Source organism: Macrotis lagotis, chromosome 3 (assembly GCF_037893015.1).
Source record: "Macrotis lagotis isolate mMagLag1 chromosome 3, bilby.v1.9.chrom.fasta, whole genome shotgun sequence".
Taxonomy (NCBI): Eukaryota; Metazoa; Chordata; class Mammalia; order Peramelemorphia; family Peramelidae; genus Macrotis; species Macrotis lagotis.
Window position 1 is genome coordinate 29,040,139 of NC_133660.1, and position 24,937 is coordinate 29,065,075.

General features: G+C 36.7%; 1 long non-coding RNA gene across 1 annotated transcript in view; it reads left to right on the forward strand.

The window, feature by feature from the left end:
- The first annotated feature begins 1,010 nt into the window (after nt 1-1,010).
- The window catches only part of LOC141516022 (uncharacterized), a 41,228-nt gene continuing 17,301 nt past the window's right edge, over nt 1,011-24,937 (forward strand). The window contains exon 1 of the long non-coding RNA XR_012476586.1: nt 1,011-1,210. This is a non-coding gene — a long non-coding RNA (uncharacterized LOC141516022). The remainder of the gene's footprint in view (nt 1,211-24,937) is intronic.

The following is a 24,937-nucleotide window of genomic DNA, read 5'->3' on the forward strand; positions in this document are numbered from 1 at the left end:
AAAGATTAACAGACTGTGGGGGGTGGGGGGAGGGAAGTAAGACTGGGGAAAAATTGTAAAATTCAAAATTAATAAATATATTTAAAAAAGATAGGAGTGACTGCTCCCTCTGAATACTTAAGAAAAGGAAGCTTTAGACCCTGAAGGCAAACATAAAAGGTCAAACCCAACAGCTGACAGAAGCAGTTCATCATTTTTGTGAAATTTTTTCTGGCATTGAAAAAATGAGGGGGGCAGCTGAATGGCTCAGTGGATAGAGCACAGACCCTAGAGTCAGGAATAACTGAGTTCAAATCCAGCCTCAGACACTTAATAATTGCCTAGCTGTGTGGCCTTGGGCAAACCACTTAACCCCATTGGCTTTCAAAACTAAACTTAATAATAATAATAATAATAATAATAATAATAATAATAATAATCTGGCTGTGTGGCCTTGGGCAAGCCACTTAACCCCATTGCCTTTCAAAAACTAAAATAATAATAATAATAATAATAATAATAATAATAATAATAATAATAACAATAGTAACAACCTGGCTGTGTGATCTTGGACAAGTCACTTAACACTACTGCCTTGAAAAAGCTAAAATAATAATAATAATAATAAATTACCTAGCTGTGTGGCCTTGGGCAAGTCACTTAACCCCATACCTTGCAACCCCCCCAAAAGAAAAAAAATGGAGGCTACTTCCGGTCAAGATGGCAGAGAGGATTTCTGTAAAGAGCTTCAGTTTCCCTCCTCAGGGGCATGATTCAAGGCACTTTATAGATTTGGAAGCCGCAGAAGGCCTGTGGGGGGTGGGGAGGGCGAGGGGCCTGGGGCGCCCGGAGCAGTGAGCAGAGACCCAGCCCATGGGGGGACCGGAAGAGACACAGGCGCTGACCTGGGACGGCGGCTGCGCAGTGGTGGCCGCTCAGTGGGCGCCTGCGCGTGGCTGCCCAGGCCCCACTTCCGGGCCTGGCCTCGGGCCTGGCATCTGGTGATAAACAGCCCTGAGAAGACTCCGGTTTTTCCCAGCAGCCCAGTGGCTGAGTTCCCCCGGCGCTGTCGGCCAATCCCAAGTGCCCTGGTGCGCCTGCGCACACAGCGCAGACTTAGGCCCAGGTATCCCCTCCTCCAACAGGAAGGGAGTGGGGGCCTGATTTCTGCTCTCTGTTACCAGCCCCCTGGTCCCACCCAGGGACAGGGCAGCCTGTGAACAACCCAAAGGTAGGCCCGGGGGTTTCCACTGATGGGAGGGGGCTACCGACCGCCAAAGCACAGGGGCTGAGAGTGGGAGAGGGCCTTAGGCTTCCCTGACCAGTCTAAGCACGGAGCAGCCCCTAGGAAGGCCCGACCCCAGCAGCCAGGGCAGGTGGCAAACCTCTATGACTTTGAACACTGGAGGCCGTAAGCAGGCCCCTCCCCAGCACAGAACCCTGGGATAAGCAGCAAAACTCAGAATGGAGAAAAGCCGGAGGAAACAGGGTCTCTGGAAGATTAACCTGGAGATAAAGATGAGAAAACACAAAGTCAGAACAGGAGAGCAGAACTGGAGCTGCTTGTGAAGCAAGGGAAGAGAATGTGGATTGGGCTTAGTTTAGAATGAATTTGAAAATTAAAAAAACTGGGAAAAGAAATGCAACAGAAAATGAACATCTTGCAACAGAAAGTCACCGAAGAAAACAAATCTTTTAAAAATGCAGGTGGGCAAGTGGAAAAGATAACAACTCTTTTAAAAATAAAATTGACCGGGAGGCTAGGTGACACAGTGGATAGAGCACCGGCCCTGGAGTCAGGAGTACTTGAGTTCAAATCCGGACTCAGACATTTAATAATTACCTAGCTGTGTGGCCTTGAGCAAGCTACTTAACTCCATTTGCCTTGCAAAAAACCTTAAAAAAAATAAAATCGATCAGGACTGAGCAAAGATAGTAGAGAAAGGCAGGGACTCCAAACAGTGAGTATAAAATTTTTCTACAGCAATACAACTTGAAATATCCCCAGGAATGATGTATTTCACCTACAGGTCTGCAGTGCAACACAGCCTGCTCCAGAGCAAACAGGCTCTAGACACTCAGAAAAAGACCCTGGTGCACCAGGGTCTGTGGCAATGATGGCAATTCCCAGACCTCTCAGCCCAGAGATTGCCAAGGACAATTTGGAGGGTTAATATGAAAACTCAGCAGCAGCAAAGTGAGAATAGAATCCAGTCTAGTGCAGGCCACAGCAAAGACACGGTCCCAGGGAACCAAGAGCAGATCTGGGGAATCACCTGGAAGGAAGCCATCCAACAGCTGCTTCTAGAGTACTCAGTTCAGTGACGGTAAGAGGGTCAGGAGGAGATTATAGAGATCCCTTTGCTATGCATGAGGCAAGACTTTGTCCATACTCAGATCCAGGTCTCAGTCTGGGACCCCAATCTCAGCAAGAGGGGTAGAAGCACAACAAAACTTACTGCTTGCAGTAGAACAGGTACCCCACTCTCAGTTTCAGAGCTGAAAGGAGTGCTTACAGTCATCCGCAGACCAGAGCGCAGGTCAGGAAAAGCAGTTACAGCCATTCATAAGACCTTGGAGGAATTGAAAACTTGTAGATCCCGGGGGGGGGGGGGGGGGGAGAGGTGTATCCATGAAAATAGCAGCAAAAACTCTCAAATGCTTGGGAATATGTCCTCCACCCTGGAAGCAGAGCCCCACCTTAACAAAGAGTTAAAATAAAGTTGTAGGCTAAAGAAATAAGCAAACAAAGAAGAAGAAAAAAATCTAACCATAGAAAATTACTTTGGTCCTTTGGAGGATCAAAATATACACTCAGTGTATTTTGTCAAAACTTCTGCAACAAAAGCCTCCAGGAAAAATATGAATTGGTCTCACTATAGAAGAGTTCAAAAAAGGGAGGTAGAGGAAAAATTGGGAAGAGAAAAATCAGCAATTTGGTGAAGGAGATACCAAAAGCTATTGAACAAAATAACATCTTTAAAAACAGTTTGTGTCAAATAGGAAAAATAGTCTAAAAGGTCAATGAAGAGAACAAAGCCTTAAAAAACAGAACTGACCAGGTGGAAAAAGAGTTACAAAAGCTCTCCGAAGAAAATAATTCCTTAAGATGTAGAATGAAGTTAAGGAAAGCTTGATGACTTTGTAAGAAATCAAGAAACAATAAAACAAAGTCAAAGGAATAAAACACTAGAAGAAAATGTGAAATGTGTCATTGGCAAAACAACTCACCTGGAAAACAGATTCAGGAGAGATAATTTAAAAAATTATTGGACTACTGAAAGTCATGAACAAAAGAAGAGCCTTGACTTAAATTTTTCAAGAAATTCTCCAGGAAAACTGTCCGGATATCTCAGAAGAAGAGGGTAAAATAGAAATTGAAAGACTCCATTGACCACCTCCTGATCCCAAGAGATCCCAAAATAAAAATTGCCGGAAATGTTATAGCCAAATTTTATAACTCCCAAGTCAAAGAGAAAATACTGCAATCAGCCAGAAAGAAACAATTGAAATACCACGGAGCTACAGTCTGTAAAACACAAGACTTTATTTTTTAAAATTTTGCTTATCAGATTCTTGGTTTCTCAGGAAATAATTACCTTCCATTACTCCAGTTCTATTTCTCGGGACAGCATTTTCTTCATTCAACTTTTGCATCTCCATTTCCATTTGGTCATATTTATTTATTTCATTTTTAAAATCTGATCTAAATTTAAATCTGATCTAAATTAAAGTCTCATAGGGCTTGAATATGGTATTCTAGAAGGCAAAAGAACTTGAATTATAACCAAGAATTAACTTCCTAGAAAAAGCTGAACATATTCTTCCAGGGGAAAAGATGGACATTCAGTGAAATAGGGAACTTTCACTTTAACTGATGAAATGACCAATTGAACAAAAAGTACAGGACTCAGGAATTTAATAATGTTGAACTGTTGTATTCCTGCATGGGAAAGTGATACTGATAACTCATTTAAATCTTCTCATTTAATAGAGTAGTTTGAAGGAAAATATATAGGCAAGACACAGGAGGGAGCTGAATTTGAAGGATAATATATTAAAAAGATGAAGTTAATGGGGGAGAATGGAATGTACTGAGAAAGGGAAAGGAGAGATAGAATGGGTTAAGTTATATCACATAAAAGAGGCAAGAAAAAAGCTTTTGCAGTAGAGTCGAAGAGGGGGATAGTGAGGAGGAGTGAATAAGCCTTACTCTCATTACTAATGACTCAGAGAGAGAATAACATACACAGTCAATTGGGTATAGAAATCTTTCTTATCATAGAAGAAAGTAGAAGAGGTAAAGGAGCCAAGAAAGAGGATGGGGGAGGGGGGGGATGTAGGTGATAGAAGAGAGGTAAGATTGTGAGAGAAGATAGTCAGATACAACACACTTTTGGGGAGTGACAGGTTGAGAGGATAAAGAATAGAATAAATGGGGGTAGGAAGAAAAGGAAGGAAAGAAAAACAGCTAGCAATAGGAACTGTAGGAAAAAATATTAAAGCAGTCTCTGATGTATTTATAATAAAGAATGCTACCCATCCCAGAGACAGAGCTGATGATACCTAAATACAGAATGGAACATACATTTTTTTCTCTCTTTATTTTGCTTGAGATTTCTCTTTCTTTATTGGGGGGTGGGAGCTTATGTTTACTTCTACTACTTGACTATTATAGTAATTTTTTTTGTGGCTACACAAGTTTTTAATTTACACCAAGTAACTTGCTTTCTAAATGGAGGGAGTGGGAGGGGAGGAAGGAAGAGAATTTGAAATGTTGAAACTTGTATGTAGCTGGAGGGAAAATTTAAAAAATAAAATAAATAAAATAAATAAATAAAAATGACCAGATGGAAATGGAAATGCAAAAGTTGAATGAAGAAAATGCTGCCCTCAGTAATAGAACTGGAGTAATGGAAGAATCTATTAAACAAAAATTTAAAAAATGAATAAATAAAAGAAAATATAAAATACCTCATTGGTAAAACAACTGACACAGAAAATAGATGCAGATGAGATAATTTAAGAATAATTGGGCTACTTGAAAGTCTTGATAAAAAGAAGAGCCTTTGAACTACATTCTTCAGAAATTGTCCAGAAGAACTGCCTTAACATCCTGGAACCAAAGGGTAAAATAGTCATCAAAAAATTCATCAGGGGTGTCTAGGTGGCACAATGGACAGAGCACTGACCTTGGAGTCAGGAGTACCTGAGTTCAAATCTGACCTCAGATACTTAATATTTTACCTAGTTGTGTGGCCTTGGGCAAGCCACTTAACTGCATTGCCTTGCTAAAGAAAAATTAATAATAAAAATTCATCAATCACCACTTGAAAGGGATACCAAAAGGAAAACACAAAGAAACATTGTAGCCAAGCCTCAGAATTATCAGATTAAGGAGAAAATTCTGCAAACCACCAGAAAGAAGCAATTGAAATCCCAAGGAGCCATAATCAGGATTACACAGGTTCTGACTGTTAATGTTAAATGTTAATGTTAAAGATTCAAGATCCTGGAATATTATATTCTGGAGCTTGATTACAAACTCAAGAGAGTTTGAATACAACCAAGAATCAAGTATCCAGCAAAACTGAGCATACTTTTTTTAGGGGAAAGAGATCAGCATTTAATAAAATAGGTGACTTTCAAATTTTCCTGATGAAAAGAGAAGAGCTGAACAGAAAATTTGAACTTCAAATAGGAGAGTCAAGAGATACATGAAAAAGTAAATGGTAAAAAGAAAAATATTGCTATTCAGTTAGATTAAACTGGTTATATCCTTTCCTGAGAAGAAAATTCTCAAAACTCTTGAGAATTATAACTCTATTAGAAGGAATGTACTGAAGGTATGGATATAAGTAGATTTTGATGGCATGACTTAAAAATTAAAATGTTGAAAAATAGGGGATTGTAATGAGAATGGAGGAAAGGGGAGGCAGAATAGGGTAAAAACATCATATGTAGAGGCACAATGTACTTACTAACCCTAACCCTAACCCTAACTTTAACCCCATTGCCTTGCAAAAAGTAAAACAAAAAACAAAAAAAAAATTCCAAAGCGAGGGCCAAGTGCCCATACACAGGAGTTCCACCCAGTGCCCAATCCAGGGAAATTGAGAGGAAAAGAAAGGAGGGGTTGAGAACCACTTGAATCTTATTCTCATTGGATTTGACTTAAAAAGGGAATAACATACACTCAATTCAGTTAAGAAATTTATCTTACATTTCAAGTATTAGATGGGGAAAGGAAGGCAAGGGAAGGAAGGGACTAACAGAACGGAGGGAAGGAATAAAGTCAAAAAGGAGAGAAGGAAAAAAAGGAGTGACTGATAGAAGGGGGACAGATTGAGGGAGGTGGTATTCAGAAGCATCACTGGTGAGGAGGGATAGGGTGAAAGGAAAGGAAAAATATATAAATGGAGGGGAGATAACATGGAGTTTAATAAGAGTAATTATAACTGTGAATGTAAATGAACTCTCCTATAAAATATAAGTGAATAGCAGAGTGGATTAAAAACCAGAACCCTATGGTGTGCTGCTTGCAAGAAACACATTGAAGCAGAGATAGACATTGAGTAAAGGTAAATTCCTGGAGCAGAATATATTATGATTCAGCTGAAGTGAAAAAAGCAGGGGTAGCAGTTTCAGTTAAAGACATAGCAAAGATCTCATTAAAAGGGATAATGAAAACTACATTCTTCTAATAGGTAGCATAGGCAATGAAGTTATTTTAATACTAAACTTGAATGCACCAAGTGGTATAACAGCCAAATTCTTAGAAGAGAAGCTAAGTGAGTTACAAGAAGACTTAGGCAACAAAACTATTTGAGTGGGGGACCTCAGCCTCCCACCCCCCTCAGAGTTAGATAAATATAAACATAAAATGGACAAGAAGGAAGTTAAAGAGATAATCAGAATATAAGAAAAGTTAGATATGACAGACCTTTGGAGAAAACTGAATGGGGATAGAAAGGAATATACTTTTTTTTTTCTGGTTATATCCCTTCCTGGGAGGGAAATTCCCAAAACTCTTGAGAATCATAACTCTATTAGGGGATGGATGTAGGTTGAAGGTATGGACATAAGTAAATTTTGATGACATAACTTAAAAAAATTAAGACATTAAATGTTAACCCTATTCATTTACATGGTACAAAAATTGACCTTGTATTAGGGCATTAAAAACTTCATAATCAAATGCACAAAGGCAGAAATATTAAATTCATTTTTTTCACATCATGATGCAATAAAAATCACATGCAATTAAGGACCATGGAGAAATAAGACACAAAATTAATTGGAGCCTAAGTAACCTAATTTTAAAGAATGAGTGGATTACAACAAATCATAAAAATAATAACTTCATCCAAGAAAATGACAATAGGGAATCACCATACCAAAACTTGTGGGATACAACCAAAGCAGTTATTAGGGGAAATTTTATAACTCTAAATGAATACATGAATAAATTTGTTCATGCAACTAAAAAATCTAGAAAATGAACAAATTAAAAATTCGCAAATAAATATCAAATTAGAAGTTCTGCCTATCAAAAGAGAAATTAATAAAACTGAAAGTAAGAAAACTATTGAATTAATAAATAAAACTAAGAGTTGGTTTTATGAAAAAGTCAATAAAATAGATAAACTTGGTTAATTTGATTAAAAAAAGGAAGAAGAAAATCAAATTACCTGTATCAAAAATGAAAAAGGTAAATTTTTCATCAATGAGGAGGAAAATAACATAATAATTAGGAACTATTTTGCCCAACTGATTGCCAATAGATTTGATAATCGAAGGGAAATGGATGAGTATTTACAAAAATATAAACTGTCTAGGATAAAAGAACAGGAGATAATAACCCTATCTCAGAAAAAGAAATTGAACAACCCATTAATGAACTTCCTAAGGAAAAAAAAATTCTCCAGGCAAGAAGGATTCACAAGTGAAGTATACCAACCATTCAATGAACAATTAATTCTAATTCTATTTAAATTATTTTAAAAAAACAGGTGAAGAAGGACTTCTGCCAAATTCCTTCTATAAAACCAATATGGGAGTGATACCTAAAGAAGGAACAGAGAAAATTGTAGAGCAATTTCCCTAATATATGGATGCAAAAATTTTGAACAAAATTTTAGCAAAGTGATTACAGCGAGTTATCACTAGGATAATATTATTTTTTCATAAATAAAAGAAAGATTTCATTTATTTTGAATTTTATAATTTTCCTCCAATCTTGCTCCCCCCCCTCCCGGCACAGTCTGTTGGTCTTTCCATTGTTTCCATGTTGAATGTGATGAGAGGGAAATCATATCCTTAAGGAAGAAAAGTAAAGTATAAGAGATAGCAAAATTACATAATAAGGTAACTTTTTTTTAAAAAAAATTAAAGGTAATAGTCTTTGGCCTTTGTTCAAAATCCACAGTTGGTTCTCTGGATATAGGTGGTGTTCTTCATCGCAGGTAGCCCAAAATTATGCCTGATTGTTGCACTGATGGAATGAATAAGTCCATCAAGGTTGATCATCACCCCCATGTTGCTGTTAGGGTATACAATATTCTTTTGGTTCTGCTCATCTCACTCAACATCAGTTCATGCAAATCCTCCCAGGCTTCCCAGAATTCCCATCCCTCCTAGTTCCTAATAGAACAATAGTGTTCCATGGCATACATATACCACAGTTTTTTATGCCATTCCCCAATTGAAGGACATTGACTTAATTTCCAGTTCTTTGCCACCACCAGTAGGGCTGAGATGAATATTTTTGTACAAGTGATATTTTTTACCTTTTCATAATCTCTTCAGGGTATAGACCTAGTAGTGGTATAGCTGGATCAAAGGGTATGCACATTTTTGTTGCCCTTTGGGCGTAGTTCCAAATTGCTCTTCAGAAAGGTTGGATGAGCTCACAGCTCCACCAACAATGTCTTAGTGTCCCAGATTTCCCACATCCCTTCCAACATTGATCATTGTCCTTTATGATCATATTGGCCAGTCTGAGAGGTGTGAGGTGGTACCTCAGAGATGCTTTAATTTGCATTTCTTTAATAAGTAGTGATTTAGAGCAGTTTTTCATATGCCTATGGATCACTTTGATTTCCTCATTTGTAAATTACCTATGCATATTCTTTGACCATTTGTGAATTGGGGAATCGTCTGTTTTTTTGAGAATTTGACTCAGTTCTCTGTATAATTTAGAAATGAGTCCTTTCTCAGAAATACTAGCTGTAAAAATTTTTTCTCAATTTACTACATTTCTTTCGGTGGTTTTGTGTGTGCAAAAGCCTTTTAATGTAATCAGAATTATCTAGTTTGCTTTTAGTGGTGCTCTCCATCTCTTCCTTGTTCATAAACTGCTTCCCTTTCCATAGATCTAACGGGTAATCTATTCTTTGATCTCTAGCTTGCTTATACTATTGTTTTTTTATGTCTAAATCCTGCATCCATTATGAACTTATCTTGGTATAGGGTGTGAGGTGTTAGTCTAATCCAAGTTTCTTCCATACAAACTTCCAATTTTCCCAGCAGTTTTTAATTGAAGAGAGAGTTTTTATCTCAGAAGCTGGACTCTTCAGGCTTATCAAACAGCAGATTTACTATAATCATTTCCTACACTTGCACCTAATCTATTCCACTAATTCACCTCTCTATTTCTTAGCCAGTAACAGATAGTTTTGATGAGTGATGCTTTTTAATTAGATCTGGTGTGGCTAAGCCACCTTCTTTTGTACTTTTTTCCATGGAATCCCTGGAAATTTTTTTTCTAACACATTAAAGTAATTTTTTGGAATTTTGATTAGTAGAGCACTAAACAAGTAGTTTAATTTTGGTAGAATTGTCATTTTTATTAATTAGCTCAACCTATCCATGAGCAGTTGATACTTGCACAGCTATTTAAATATGATTTTATTTGAGTGAGAAGTGTTTTGTAATTGTTTTCAAAAGGTTTCTGAGTTGGCTTTGGCAGATAGACTCCCAGGTATTTTATATTGTCTGAGACTATTTTGAATGGAATTTCTCTTTTTAGCTCTTTCTTCTGCATCTTTCTAGTCATATATAGACATGTTGATGATTTACGAGGGTTTATTTTATCTCCTGTAACTTTGCTAAAGTTGCTAATCATTTCTGGTAGTTTTTCAGATGATTTTTTGGATTCTCTAGGTATACTGTCATGTCATCTGCAAAGAGTGAAAGTTTTTATCTCTTCCTTCCCAATTCGAATCCTTCAATTTCTTTTTCTGTTCTTATTGCTGAATCTAACATTTCTAACACAGTATTGAATAGTAGTGGTGATAATGGTTATCTTTCTATCACCCCTGATCTAATTGGGAATGCCTCTAAACTATTCCCATTGCATATGATGCTTGTTGATAGTTTCAGATAGATACTGCTTATTATTCTAGAAAACAATCCATCTATTCCTACACTCTCTAGTGTTTTTAGTAGGAATGGGTGATGTATTTTTGCCAAAAGCTTTTTTTGGCATCTATTCATGTAATCATATGATTTCTGATAGGCTTATTATTGATAAAATAAATTATACTAACAGTTTTCCTAATATTGGAAATATGGGATAAATTCTACTTGGTCATAATGTATTATCCTAGTGATAACTTGTTGTAATCGGTTTACTAAGATTGTATTTAAGATTTTTGCATCTGTATTCATCAGGGAGATAGATCTATAAATTTCTTTCTCTGTTTTAACTCTTCCTGGTTTAGGTATCAGCACCATATTGGTGTCATAGAAAGAGTTAGGCAGAGTTCTTTCTTCACCTGTTTTTCCAAAGATTTTATATAGAATTGGAACCCATTGTTCTTTAAATGTTTGATGGGATTCAGTTGTGAATCCATTTTGGGCTATCTGCGATGGAGAATACCATCTGTATCCAGAGAAATGATCTTGGAGTTTGAACAAAGACTATTACCTTTAATTAAAAAAAAAGTTATATATTTTTGCTGTCTCTTATACTTTTTTTTTCTTTAAAGATATGATTTCTCTCTCATCACTTTCAACTGAGATCAATATATTACCATGGAACCAATGTAAAGACTAACAGACTGCCCATTGTGGGGTGGGGGGTGGGGCTAGGCAAGCAAGATTAGGGGGAAAACAACAATCTGTTTGCATGTATGTGTCTGAAGTATGTACATTCTTTATCCTGTGATAGAATATAATTCCCTGAGAGTAAGTCTATTCTATTTTTATGTCTTTGCTTTCCCACCAATATGGAAGCCTGTATGATAAAAATTAATATTTAGTACATTCTTCTTAATTGATCATCAATAAACCATAAGTATCCTTCTTTAAATATTTTCCCTGCTATTACTCTGAATATTTGCTCTCTATTTAAAAAAGCAAATGCTTAAAAAAGAGAAATTCTGCATTCTTCTTTTTAGACTTCCATCAGTACAGTAACATAATGAAAAACAAAGCCAGGAGTCTCTATAACAGGATGGTTATACTTGGTGTTTTGTTTTGTGTGTTCATTTGTTTATGATGCCCTGGAAGATAGTGACAAAAAGCATATGTTAAAGTTTTCAAATGTCTCAAACACTATTTTGTATGACACCCTTGTTTTTTTTAAATATTGCATAGCATTTTGACTTTTAAAAAATAGATTCATATGCCTTCTATTTCTGAACTTGATCTCCAATTGACTTCATTTCCTCATTTTGTTTCTTTGTTTCTTTTTAGAATTAGTGATTAAAAGACCCAAATTAGTGTTTTTGCTTCTGATTATTTAAAAAAAAAACATCTTTTAGTCCAATTTTATCAAATTTCTTGCTTAGTTTTGAGAAATCTTATTCATGTAAGGAATCACATTCTTGGAAAATGTCTCTTAAAAGAGAACCTTCAAAAGTACTCTGTTAATTGTTATAATGACACACATAGTCCTTGCTATTAGGGAGGTTGAGGGATGGTGAATTGAGTTGTACTGTTCTGAGAGGACTAATACTCCTTTCCTTTCTCTAATGTCTGGCACTAGGAGCCAACGGCTACCAGATTATCTAAGGTGGGACAAGCTGGCAAAGCTTAGAAACATAAGAAGTCAATGCTTCTGTGTTGTTTGGTAATGAGATCAGTCTCGTTATCAGCCTGGTTGAAATAGGGAAATCCAGTCTCCAATTAAACTATCACTTGTCCTTGATTTGGTTGGTTCATTCTTGTCCCTCATTATTAATGAAGACCAAATGACTTCACTATATTTGATCAGACCAATATGAGCTTGGAATGGATGGTCCTTGTGTACCCCTGATGAGTGTACTCTAAACTTATACATCTCAATTTTCCTTTAAGCTGTTTCAATTCTGCCTTGCTCATAGAGCACAGCACCTTCTTTGATGAGGGCATGCCATGCTAAGTTGTTCCATGCCACTATATCCCATGTTGCACAATCGATTTCAGAGCTTTTAAGAGAGACCTTCAGTGTCCTTGTATCACATTTTCTGAGCCCCTGTGAGAACTTGCCCTATGTGAGTTCTCCATAGAATAGTCTTTTGGGCAAGCATTCATTTGGTATTCAAAAAACATGGCCATCCCATTATAGTTGCACTCTGTAGTAACATTTGAATGCTTGGCAGTTTAGCTCAAGAAAGGACTTCAGTGTCTGGTATCATATCCTTCCAGGGGATCTTCAGAATCTTTCTGCGACAAGTCCATTATCCAGACAAGCAACTGATATACAATACTGATGAATTTGTCTGGGCAACCAAATTTTGCCATAATTTTCCAAAACCCCTCACTAGTATCAGTATCAAAGAACTTGGCCAGATCTATAAATATTGTGTACTGATCTTTCTTCTGCAGTTGTCAAGCCACAAACACCATATTGACTGTTCCTCAACCCTTTCTGAAGCTACACTGGCTCTCAAGTAGGTGACCATCATCTTCCATGTGAAGAGACAACCCAATATGTAGGACCCCTGGAAAGAATCTTATTAGCAATGACTAAGAGAAACACCTTATGATTGTCACAGGACAATTTATTCACTTTACCTTTATAGAGATGGACTATGGAGGCATCTTTGATTTCCTGGGGGATAACATAATCATGCCCCATAACTTGGAAAATTTTTCAGTCCGAATTTATATGAGCAATGTATATCCCACCTTGTAAATCTCAGCTTCATTATAACCAGCATCTAGTGCTTTGCCATATGAAAGCAGTCTAATTTCATTCAAACCCTCTTCTTCATTTTGAACTTCAACTAGGGATAGATTGACTTCAACTTGAAGTAAATAGTTTTCCACATTAATTGATAATGGTCTGTTAAGAACACCATGGAAATGTTCAGTGCATCGCTCTAGGGTCATGCCCATATCACTAATCAATGCGACTCCTTCAGCATTGAGTAGTTTAGACACACCATATGATTTTCATCCATAAATAGCCTTCAAGGCACTATAAAAGCACTTTGACACGTTACAATTTGCACAGAACTGAATTTCATCTGCCTTAATGAGCCAAGAATACTGCATCTCTCTGAGCTTCACTTGTACATTACTTTGGCTAGAAATAAATGCTGTCTACTTTAGAAATGGAAGAACTGTTCTGGTGGTAAACACTGAAGTTTTCATTTTACATTTTGCATCTTCTATGTTTCCACATCATTTTCACCAGTTTCACCTGTTCTGATGTTTGCAAATATTCTGAGCCAGAGGAGCAATTGTGGTGCTATATAACAAATTTCTGAAAGCTGCCCACTCCTTTCTTGCCACTGTAGCTGAGTGTGTGTTGGCTCAACTTTCCCTCCAAGTTAGTAACAAACTGTTCCCGCTCAGAGAAGCACTCTAATCTTCTTCAGCTAATCATCTTGCCTTGGAATTGCCACTTGAATAAATGTGAATATTTAGCTTGGACAGGATGAGTCTGTGATCAGTCCAGTATTCTGAACCATATGTTGCCTCATCACTCTCACATCCTGTCATCTCTTCTTCTTAAAAACACATAATCTATCATATACCAATGTTTGTATTTTAGTGTAAGGAAGGTAGTGTTTGTGATGAGAAGGTTGTGAGTTGCACAAGTCTTCAGGAGTAAGTGGCTATTGCTGTTAGCATTTCCACCTCTGTTCCTCTAAAGGACTCCCTGTCATATCTGTTTGAGTCTACTGCAGCATTAAAGTCTCTCAGAATTATAACCTTGTCTTCTTTTAGGAGACTGATAGGAAACTCTCAAGAATTCATAAAATTTTTCTTTCACCTCATCAAGGTTCATTATGGTAGGAGCTAGGCACAGATGATGGTGACATGACATTTTCCTGTAAATGGAATTTACATTGTCATGAACCTGTCATTCAAAGATTTTCATAGGCATTTAAGCTTCTTGATTAAGTTAATTTTGATTGCAAGACTATGCTACCTTCACAGTGCTCCTGTTCACTATGTCCACCCCTGAAGAATGTGTTTCCAGCTCTAATTTCAGTAAACTGGCCTTTTTTTCTTTCTCTTTCTCTTTTTTATTTTTGTAAGGCAGTGGTGGGGTAAGCAACTTACACACAGGCCGAGGCTTGTCCTTAGACCAGGTACTCCTGACTCCAAGGGCTGGTGCTCTATCTACTGTGCCACCTAGCTGCCCCATAAGCTGGCCTTTTGCTAGCCTTATTTCCTTCAGGGCTGCTCTTTCGATATTATATCTGCTGAATACTTTTGCAACAAGAAATATTGGTCTATCAGGTCTATTTGAATCTTCTGTTGTCCATGATGTGTGCACATTTCATGTACCAAAGATTAGTTGAATTATCTTAGAAGAAGGTTTTGTAAATTTTTTTTGTGTTTGAATGCAGGATGGGATTCCTGCCTACATTGGTAATCAAGTCAGGTTTGGGTATGCAGACAGTTTTTAGGGTATCTTTTCTAGCCCCTTCCTCACACCAGGAGGTGAGAAGTGTGATCGTTAAAAGATTGCTTAAGATACCAGGTGGCTGTCAAATCCCACTTTGGCTTCTAATGAAGAAAGACCCTATGACCTAGACCATCTGTGTGCATGATTATGACTATAGCTCTCAGTGTATCCAAATCTGCTGCTTTTTCACTTGCCTGTCACTACAGGACTTTGAGATAGAAATGGTAAAATGGTATGAGTGATGTCCTTTGATTTGTGTATAAATTGAATTTAAGTGAAGCAGATTTGTACAAACTTGTTGGCCTCACTTTCTCTTCCAAAGTCATCATAATCCAGTGACAGAATCAAGATTGAGATACAGTGTATAACCTTGGTATGTTTAACTTCAAGCTCTAAGCATGCCACAACCCCTGCTTCAGCTGCGTTCATGGCCATTGGAATGAATCATCCTTATTTACTTATTCCAACATTGGAAATCCTCTCCCTTGGAGTAGACACTCCCCTATCTCTCCAATGAGTTTGATATTTCCTTGGTTACTTTCAATCTGGTTTAGCCAGTTTCCCTAAACAGTTTATCAGATGTAACAGGTGCATGCTACAGTTTCTTGGAGATGCAGGTGAGAGGTGGTTCAGGTAGACTTGAAAGTTGGAAACCATCCCTGAAAAGTGCTTGGCAACTCTTGCATCAGAGGTGCTAGCCTTCCTTGAATAGACCCTACAACGCACTTGTCCCTTCAGATATTAACAATTACTTTCAATTCAATTACAAAAGAGATGAATTTTAGTTTACCATAGAAGCTTTGGGTGTGTAAACAGAAGCTAAATGACTATTTGTTGATGTTCATAATAAAAATATTGCCTTAAGCTTAGATGATTTTCTGGTTCTTTTTTATTCAAAAACATATCTACAGCATCACATGCAAAGACAATTTTAGAATAATTTTGTCATAATACTTTTTGCAACTTCAGTCAGGTGGCAAACATAGGAAGGAATTGAGATCAAGTGTGGTTTTGTGTGTGTGTGTGTGTGTGTGTGCATGTGTGTGTGTGATGTGTGTTGGGAAGAGGAGAATGACATAGCTGTTTTTAAATTGTTTCCTTGCAAAACCCTTCAGAAATTATCAGAGATAATCAGGGTTATAATTAAAAATGTGCAAAATAATATAATTATGTCTATGTTCAATTTTTTTAGTTTGATCCATATGTGTGACTCTATGACTATTAGAGTTGTCCACAAAATGTTCATTTAAAAATCATTGTCCCTAGTCTAATTTTAAGTTCTTTCCAGTTTTAAGTTGTTTTCTGAGTCAAAAAAATCATTACAGGAAATTATGTGAAGTTTCTAGATTCTGTTATAAAAAGTCAAAGCATAGAGTGCCAAAGTAATTGACAGTGTTTGACATAAAATTGACAATATATAAGGCTTCAATTATGCTACTTTGGAGATCCTAGATTTATAATCAAGCAAAAGGAGCCTGATTTAAACCCCAACCTTGCTATTTGCTCCATGGGTAGTGATGAATTAGTCATTTCGTTCTGCATTCTCAGCTGTAAAATGTGAATTGGACTAGGTGATTTTAATCATTCTTCTATCTTTGGACATAAAACCCCAAGTCACTAAGAAAACAAAAGACAATTAATCAACTCTTGATTGAATGAAGGACCTTTTAGAAGACAAAGCATGTCACTATGCATTGAGTTTGTCTAGAAATTTAATGACATTAAGAATCATTTTTCATCATGAGAGGGAATGTTTATATGTGAATTGATCACAGATTCATTGATGTTTTGGTGTAGTAGAAATGTACACTTTATTATTTATTTTACTGTCAACAGAAACAGGAAGCTTTTCAACATCTTTTTTTCCATAGGAGAATATTAGGATAAAATGTAAACATTAAAAATAGCTGACATTTATATAGTGCTTTAAGATATGTAAACATTTTGCATATATTTTTCCATTTGACCCTTACAGCACAGCCTGTGAAATAGGTTACTGCCATATTTTATATATGAGAACACTGAATCACATTGAGGTTAAGTGACTTACACAAAGTCACAAGGTAATAAAAGTCAGGGGCAGACTTGAAATCATTTCTCTGTGACTCCAAGTTCACCCAATAAACCACATGGCCATTTGAGATAACATCAAGAAAACTGAACTGATTCGTCATTAGGACCTTATTGCTAAAATAAAATGGGAAAATCTAGATGCTATGGGAACCATGGAAAAGGCTAGGGCTTTAACAGATTAATCAAGGAGATGAGAAAGTCATGCAGAGATAGCATGGGCACCTTTCATATGAGTGATTCTTTTCATTTTCAGGTTCTTTACCTGACAACAGTGTTCGTCTCAAAGAATGTTGAGGAATCTCATTAGTGTTCAATCCCAGCCCTTGGGCAAACCCCACAGAGAAAAAGAGCTCATCAATTTGTTCAAATGTCCAATCAATCATAAATTAGTTTGTCTTCCTTTCAGACAAAATGCCATGACTGAAACATTCAACTTTCTGATAAAATTGACTTAATTGGTCTATTAATTTGTTTCTTATACATTATTTTAATTTTTATTGATGATGAAGAATTAGTGGGGTAAGAATTTTATCTTTCTAAAAATTGATAAGAATTTTATCTTTCTAAAAAAACTGATCTGGTGGCATTATTTAGTTGACTCTTTAAAACATATCTACATATTTACCCTCCCACACCTTTTTGTTACTAAAAATTTTTATAAATTTTTCTCCCTCCAAGGTTTTATTAGCCTTAAAACAAATAGAAAAAGAAAAAAAAGAGGAAGAAGGAAAGAAAGGAAGGAAGAAAAATTTCTTTTGTGTATATAAAAGTAAAACAGCATGAGGGAAAGGACCCTGGGCTTAAAGACAGATGATAAAGTTATAGGACCTCCAATCAGTCATTTAATATATTTGAGTCTCAGGTTCTTAATTATGAAATGGCATGACAATGCTTATTTTTGTAACCCCAAACCATATCATTTTGTGAAGCATCTGAAATGACAGCTATGAGAGAGCAAAATATGAATTAAATTATTATTTTAAATTCATAGTCCAAAGCATGGTATAACATCAATCACTTAAAGAATCGTAATTACAAATAACCCAAAATATAATGGTGAGGTGAATGGTTATTGAAAGTAGGCTATAACACCAAATGATGACTTAAAAACATGAAATACTAAAATATCTTCCAAAAATGCATGATTGGAAATTGTGACAGGTTAATCATGAAAAAGTAACGTAACTCACAGACAGCCCTGTTACACAATGGAGTGATCACTAAATTTTTGAATCTGCAACCATGGAGGGCAAGGGGATGGAATGGAGCAGTACATGTAAGGTATGGCCACTGAGGGGAAGAAAATATACATTAGAATTTCATGAGTTTGAAGGACTGCTGACTACTATGGAAGAGGTAGCAGAGTGCAAATGTAGCAATGTTAGGGGAAATATGCAGATTCCAGTATCAGAGAGACGGGAAGAATTTTTACTAAAATGTGACTGCTTTGGGGGGGGGAAGACAGGAAGGATGATTGAGGGGAGAAAAATAACCAAGAATAATGCAAGAAAAAATGCAACAAATGAGATACAATCTTTACAAATTGAGGAAATATGCATATTAAAGCGAGTATGGAGATAAATTTAATTTTTAAACTTCGATAAAAACTACTTAATTATTTAACTCAATGGGATAGTGATAAAGACTGGATATATCATTTGATTGGTATAGAAACTCTGGTGAAGAAATTCTCCCTACCCAGTTTAGGCCAACATCTTTGTAATGCTCAAATTTGGAGAATTTTTTAAAAGTAAAGGATTAAATTATTTACCCAGGTTCACAACACCAGTGGTTTTAAGGTAGATCTTGAATCCAGACTTTTCTGGTTCCTAGTCTGATACTCTATCTATTACAAGATATTATTTCTTTTAATAATAATTAGTTAATAAGATTGCATTCCAGCATCTTAAATATTGTATTATACAAGCATTTTATGGTGACAGAATACTTATTCTCCAATGGTTGTTTTACTTGTTGATTTAAAATTTTTTTTCATTAATATCTTGGCATTTTTCATGAAAAAGAATTGTTTTACTAATTGGCTTATGGTATTACCCTTTATTTCTAAATCTTAAACCATTTCAATCTTATCTGGGTATAGAGTGTGACAAGTTGGTCTTTTCTTAGTTTCTGCCATACTATTTTCCAGTTTTCCAGCAGTTTTGTCAAATAGTGAGTTCTTATCCCAGAAACTAGAGTCCCTGGATTTATCAAGCAGTGGATTTTATAGTCATTTAATGCTGTTTCTTCTGCAATTAATCTATTCTACTAAGCCACCACACTTATATTTTAACCAGTACCAAAAAGTTTTAGTGACTGCCACTTTATCATCTAGTTTTCAGTCTGTTAACACTGGGTCACCTTTCTTTGTATTTTTTTTTTCATTAATCACCTTGATATTCTTGGTCTTTTGTTCCACCAGATGACTTTTTTTTACTACTTTTTCTAACTATAAAATATGCTTTTCTTTTAATATTAGTTACATTGGTTTTGTTTGTGTAAAACTTTTAAAATTTAATTTAACCTATATTATTGATTTGCATTTTATTATGGTCTATATCTTTTACTTGGTAAGAAATTGTCTTCTTAAGAGCCATGAAGATGGTAAACAGGTTTTAAAGCTACAAAAAAAAATTCTTTCCCTTGTTTTCTCCAGGATTCAGTAAATATTGTCAGTTCATTCTCCAGCTCCTCTGCCTCTTCAAATCCAGACTACTCTTCTGTTAATTTTTTTTTTTGGCTTTGGTAAAACAATAGGCTTAAGTGACTAGCCCAAGGTCACACAGCTAGGTAATTATTAAGTGTCTGAGGTCAAATTTGCACTCAGGTTCTCCTGACTCCAAGATTAGCCACCTAGCTGCCCCTTCTGGTAATTCTTAGATAACCTATTATACAAGTCTAGTTGGCAGAAACTTAAGCATAACTTTGTTGGTGTGTGTGAAATGAGTGCATTTATTTGTTGATTTGGACATCCTTGGCAGTGACCTTCTTTAGAATTAGGATGTAAACTAATCTTTTCAAATCCAGTGGTCATTGTTGTATTTTCCTAATTTGCTGGCATATTGAGTGCAGCTCTTCAATAGCATCATCATTTAGTGTTTTAAATAGCTTAACTGGAATTCTATCACCTCCACTAGCCCTATTGTTAGCAATGTTTCACTCCTAAGGACTCCCTTTTCCAGGATGTCTGGCTTTAGATCAGCAACCACACCATTGTGGTTACTGGCAATGTTAAGTTATTTCTTGTAAAGTTGTTTTGTGTATTTTTATCACCTCGTCTTAATGTCTTCTGCTTCTCTTAAGTCTCCACCATTTTAGTCTTTTATCATGCCCATTTTTAATGAAAATTTCCCTTAATATCTCTAATTTTATTTAAGAGGTCTATCTTTGCCATTCTGTTGTTTTTTTCCCATTTCTTTGCATTTCTTAGGGAAACCTTTGTATCTCTCCTTGATATTGTCTGGTATTCTCCATTTTGTTGGATGTATCATTTCTTTTCTTTTTCCTTCTATGTGGAAATGTGTAAAGCCTTATCAGATAGCCAATCTGTTATCTTACATTAATCACCACCATCATCATCATCATCATCATCATCATCTTTTATGAAAGGAAAATGACTACTCAAATCTTTGAGATGATATAGACTAGGGCTATACATAGCTTTTGTTTTGGAAATTACCCAGGAAGAGATTTGGAGTTGGAGAAGAGAGAAGAAAGAAATATAGTGGCAGAGAGAGACAGTGAAATTCAGAGAGAGGGACAGACAGAATCGGAAGGACAGAGAAAGATAGAGGAGAAAGAGAAATCTGAAATTCTCACCTATTTGGACCCTTCTAACCTTGGCTCAATGCTTGCTTATAGAAAGTGATTTTTCTGTTGAAATTTTGAGTGGATTTTTTCTCCATTCATTTCCTCCTATTGGTTGGCTAAACTTTCTTTGTCTCCAGTATCCACTGTCTGACTCATCTCAAAGTCACTTGGATATTTTTAGAAACTGAAAGAGAGGTGTACAGTGGGTGTCCACAGCTTTTAACACATTATAATTGAAGCATTATGGAGGAAAGGAACTATAAAATTGTATGTTTAACCAATACATGACTTTAAAAAAAGGATAAATAATGGTTAATTTTCAAGAACTCTTGGTTTTAAGGCAGTGGAAAAAAATGTGAGCATGGCCCTCATTATTTTCCTTGAAACCCTCTGGTGGATTTTCCTGTGAAGAATGAACAGATATAGATGGGTTTTTAATCTGTCCCATAGAAAAGACTAATATCTTATATCTACTCCACTATTAGAGTACTCACCAAAAATAGTTTGTTTTCCTTTTTTAATTTTTTGATTTATTTTATTTAATCCCCCCCCCCAGTTACATACAGCAGCAAATTTCAATATTTACTTCCAAAACCTTTTCTTCAATTATTTGCTCATTTCTTCCTATGACTTGAGTTTAACTCACTGTTAAGGTGGAGCTCTGCTTACAGGGTGGAGAAGACTCTATCCCAGGCTTTTGAGAGTTTTTTGCAGTTATCTTCAGGGACACCCCTCAGGGACCTGTAAGTTCTCAATTCCTCCAAGGACTTTCAAAGTGTCTGTGAATGCTCTCTTGGTTTGTGAGGGATCATAAGCACTCCCCATTACCCTCAAACAGTGAAAAAGGTCCCTGTTCCACTGTAGGCCTTAAGGTCTGCTTCTGCTCCCTTTCCTGAGACTAGAGTCCCAGATTGGGACCCAAATCTGAGTATTGGCAACTGAGTCCTGCCTCAGGGATAGCAAAGAGACCTCTGTAATCTTCCCCTACCTCCTTTCTGTCAGTGGGTTGAGAGCTCTGGAAACAGCTGCCTGGGGAGTCCCTGTTGGGTGGCTCCCCAGGTCTGCTTGTGACCCCCTGGGGGCAGGTCTTCACTGAGGTCTGGGTTGGACTGGGTTCCTCTCTCAACCTGGTACAACAGAGGTTTCCCCGCTGATCTTCCAAGTTATCCTTGGCAGTCCCTGAGCTTAGATTTTTTGAAAGCAGCCACTGCTGCCATGGACCCAGACCCTCCCCCCAGCCATGGTTTATTCCTGGGTGGCTAGAGCCTATTTGCTCTGGTGCAGCCTGAGCTGCGCTGCAGGCCTTTTGCTAACCCTGATGTAAAACACCCTTCCTGGGCATCTTTCAATTTGTCTTGGGCTGGAAAATTGTTTCACTCAGTTTCTTTGTGGGTTCCGGCACTCTAGAATTTCTTTAGTCATTATTTTAAAGGTATTTGGAGTGTTTGGGGAGAACTCACAGGGTTCCCTGCCTTTACTCCACCATCTTAGCTGCATCCCCTGTTTTCCTCCTTTTAAAGAAGTTGTCTATGCTATAAAGAACTGGATTTCAGTTTCTTTTTTTTAAATTAAGAGAAATTTCCCTATGCATAGAAAAGTTACTTTCTTTAAAATTTAGGGTATATTAAGAAACTATTCTCAATGAAATGGAAGAAAGAGGGAAAGTGGAACTATTGGAAAATAAAATACAATAAATTATAAAAATATCCAAAGATTATAAAATCTGACTCCTTCAATTCATAAAATTCAATGAATAGGTATTTCATTAAATATCTACTCTATCCAAGGCTAGGTGATGATGATAGAACAACAGCAAGTCCCCTCTGAGCAAGAAAATTATCAATTAATGATTCTCCTAGTGTGAGAAGATGGATTGGTTGCTTTGCAGGCAAGTTTGGCAGATGTTTAGACAGAATACTCTACAATCTTCACCAAAATCTTGGGAGAAATCAAGGAAGGCCTCCAGAATCTGGGGTAGACCTCCCTCCCCATTGTAATGTGTGGGAAAGTAATGGAGGAGAGTCTCCCAGGATGAGGAATATGATCAGGTTGAGAGCCACATGTTGAGGAGAAATATTGAAATCACTGAGATTCCAAATGTGTTTGAATCACACTTCAAAACCTCATCATGGTTTGGAAATTTGGGTTCTTGAACACTATATCAACACAAAGAGTTGATGGAAAGTCTTATGGAGTTGAAGAGGATTGGAGTATGTACCTCCTAGTGGCCTTCATGTCTTCTGAATGACAGGGACCTTTATGTCTTCTGAATGACAACAATAGGGGGGTGGAGGAGGGAGCCACAGATTTTCCTTTTCATTGTGGTGGAGAACATGGGCAGCTAGGCAGCACAATGGATAGAATACTAAATTTGGAGTCAAGAAGGTGTGAGTCAAAAATCCCACCTCTACATTTAAGAACTATGTGCTCCTTGATAAGTCAGTCAATTTATGGCCTGTTTCCTCATTTGCAAAATCAAGATGAACATAGATCCTTTCTCCTGGATAGGATACAATATGAGGTAATTCTTTAGAGTGTTTTGCAAATCTTAAAGAGCATACCTACTACATATGGTGAACTTGCTGAACACAAAGATTGTTGCCTAAAAATTAATAAAACCAGGTTCTGTAGCTTATTTTCCTCAGGTTCAAGGTTTTTTTTAAATACTTTTCCCACTTAGAGAATCTGATAAAGTTACACCTATCTCAATTTACTTCAGGGACTGCATACTAGTCTTAACCCCTATTGGATCTGGCAATGTGGGACTACTCCAAATGGACTTCAATGAAGGCCTGGAACAGTCATTCTCAACCTCTTAAATCCTCTTTGTTTATATTTAAGTAAATGATTGTCTGGCCCTAGAAGCTAAAGAGAGGGTGTTTCAGTCCCAGTGGCCAATGGTATAGGTTTCAACCACAAGGACACTTTATAACAGAAAGAAAAGGAGAATGAAAAAAGCAGACCTGGCTGATGGTTGGGCTGTTTATATCTAAACTGCCCCATAAAACCTCACAAGGATATAACAGTTCCTCCTGTGCATGGACAAATTGGCTGCCTCTCCTGCTCAGGGAAAGTTACTAGTTTAAGGGTTTGGGTTTTTTTTGTTTTTGTTTTTGTTTTTGGTTTTTTTTTTTTTTTTTTTTTTGCTCCTACAGATTTTAGCAGGCAGAGATTGAGTCATCATTCAACAAACTGCATTTATCCTGGGCATTCTTAAGAGATTACAATTCTAAATTTCTTGCAGAGAGAGATTGCCAATTCCTGAAGGAATATTCCCAGAGATGTTAAATGAAAGCTTAATGAACAGGATACGATTTGAGCACCATCCTTTTTCTCCATCCTCTCCAAATTTTTCTCTCTGCCTCTTTCTCTTTCTCGCTGTCTCTTTCTCTCTCACTCTCACTCTTCTCTGTCTCTGTCTCTCTTGCTCTCTTTCTTCTCTGTCTTTCTCTCTGTCTGTTTCTCTCTGTCTCTGTCTATTTTTCTGACTGTAACTGTCTCTCTTTTTATCTGTCTCTGTGTCTCTGTCTCTCTCTTGCTGTCTCTCTGTCTCTTCTCTGTCTTTATGTCTCTCTGTCTCTGTTTCTCTCCCCCTATCTCTGTCTCTGTCAGTCCCTCTCTTTGTCTCCGTGTCTCTGTCTCTCACTCTCTGTCTCTTCTCTGTGTCTCTGTGTCTCTCTCTGTGTCTGTCTCTCTCTCTTTCTCTCTCTCTCTCTCTCTGTCATAGTTTTTTGATTAGGTGACTTTACCATAATGAAGAACTCATGAGGAAATTCCTCTACCAATGCAAACCATCACATCTTCTACAGTTTATGGCTTTAGAAGTTTCACAAGAGTAACTGGGTATAGGTCACACCATCAAGAGTATTCTGAATAATGACAACAAAGGTAATGTTTCACGTTTATTTTTTTTTATTTTATAAAATGGTTTAAGACAATTACAAATGGAATATTATAACCAATAGCATTCAAACAGTCTTTAAAATTTTGAAATGCATTCTATTTCTACATACTGAAATGTGGTAATCTGTGATACCCAACACAAACTTATAAGATGACACCTTATGTATAAAAGTTATAGTTTACCCAAAAGGCTGATACTTTACTCATTCCAATTTCATTCTAATGATGACTTGGACTTAGGGTAATGCAGGAATATGTTTCAATATTTTTCTCATTAATTGCTCAATTGCAGCATCTCCCTTATTAATGAACTAAACTCAT